Genomic DNA, 2169 nt, shown 5'->3' with positions numbered 1-2169 from the left:
GTTGCATGACAAGGTGACTGTAGTCAATAGTAATATCATAAATACTCTATTTAAAAACAGCTATAAGCAAGGATTATTGATGTTCCTAACACAAAGAAATGAAACATGGTGGGGTGATAGATGTGCTTATTTACCCTCATGCAATCATTGTATAATGTCTACATGTATCCAATTGCCACATTGTTCCCCATAAATGCATACAACTTCTATATGTGAATATAAATTATGTTGGCACTAATTTTAGAAACAATGCAACAACTAAATCTGCAGCCGACATATTCGACAAATAAAATATGCAAAGGAATCACTTTAAAAAGACCGTGATCATGGTATATTGTCAGCATATATGTAAGTTGTCAATAAAATTTTAAAATAAGTCTCGTTGCTTCCAGACTAAAATTTCACTTTTAAATGTTTTATTGACAATGTCTATACATAGAGACTATATACTGTGATCGTTATATCCTCTCACCACCCTCCTTGTTCTCCCACTGAATCCTCCCCCACTGAATCCCTTCTTTCCAACAAGTTTCTCTTCTGTTTAGAAGTCATCATTTTATAACAGTTGGAGGCAGAAAGATCACAGGTTTCAAGCCAGCCTGAGCAACATACCAAGTTCAAAGCTAGCCTGGCCTTCATAACAAAACTTTATCTCACTGAGTTGGAAGGCAAGGACCAACACCCACAAGTTTTTCTCTGACCTTCACACATAGATAGTGGCATGAACATGCTCGCTCTCTCTCTCTCTCTCTCTCATACACACACACCAATTAAAAAAGCAAAAATTAAGTTAGTAATTTTATTTGTCAACATATCAGAGATTTAAACAGGCAATATTTAAGAGTTGGTGTGGAAATTATGTTTCTGTCTGCTAGAGATGAAAGGTGCTGCTTTTCTTGTCTTTTAGGGAAGATCCCAGAACGTAGACAGGTAACCTCCAATTTCTAAGAAGGGAGAAACGTCAGGTTCTTCAGACACCAGAAGATAGTTTTATTTGCAAGAGTTTACGCCCAAAGCCGAAAGAAAGCCTTTTGAGTGATTTGAACAAGCATCAGGGTAGGTATTTTAATTAGAGAGAAATGACTAGTGTCCTTGGCCTATAGGAAACAGCTGAAATCAGATCTTTTATTTTTAAATGTTGCAAAGGAAAAAAAAATTGCTAACTTCTGGGAATACTTACTCTCAGGGAGGGAAAGAAACAGTGGGTTCAGTCCATTCCAGGAACAAGGAGGTTATGTCAAACCATTCTGGCTAGAGCCCTGGGGTGTCTAGCATCTTGGGGGAGGGTTTCTTATGAGGCTTAAGGTGTCTGAGAATCTATGAGATGTTTTCCATATCTGGTCTGGCAAATTCTGTTTGAAGATGGAGGCATTATTCTTCACAGCAACACTATGGGGCAGTGGGAGGTAAAGAAAGTCGTGGATCGATCAAATTACTATGTTATCTTTCTTTAATGTCTAGTAATTTAATTCAAATAGTAAGATATATTATTATTATTTTGATTTTCCCAGGTAGGGTCTCACTCTAGCCCAAGCTGACCTGGAATTCACTATGAAGTCTCAGGGTGACCTTGAACTCATGGCAATCCTCCTACCTCTGCCTTCCGAGTGCTGGGATTAAAGGCGTGCACCACCATGCCTGGCTAAAATGTATTATTTTTAACAATACTTTGTGAGCAACTGACAGTGGTTTTCTGTGGTCTAGTTTAAAATCTGAGATATTCAAGATAAAAGATATTGCATCGTTCCAACCAATAAAGGTTAGTATATAGCATGTTTAAAAAGTATAAAGCCCAGGGCTAGAGAGATGGCTCAGTGGTTAAGTGTGGTTCCCAGTGCAAAATAAGGGCCTAATGAGGCCTGAAATTTTCCTGAATTGGAATCTCTAGATCCCATGTAAACACAAAGCACAGCAAGCAACAGCAGAGTAAGAATCCAGAGCAGAACCCTACCTCAAAAAAGGGAGAAAGGTGAGAACTGACACAGAAATGGTCTTCTGACCTCCACACATGGGCTGTGATGCCACACCCTCTCTTACACACTCAGAGAAATGCATGCATCACACATGAATATGTGTCTGTGCACACTAATGAAAAATTTTAAACACATTAAAAAAATCTAGGTGCCAATTTGTGTTTAATATAGGTATCTAACATTACTTTAGACCTGC

The sequence above is a fragment of the Jaculus jaculus genome, unplaced genomic scaffold (assembly GCF_020740685.1).
Source record: "Jaculus jaculus isolate mJacJac1 unplaced genomic scaffold, mJacJac1.mat.Y.cur mat_scaffold_74_1_287302_arrow_ctg1, whole genome shotgun sequence".
In the NCBI taxonomy this organism is placed as follows: domain Eukaryota; kingdom Metazoa; phylum Chordata; class Mammalia; order Rodentia; family Dipodidae; genus Jaculus; species Jaculus jaculus.
This window is presented reverse-complemented; position numbering follows the sequence as displayed.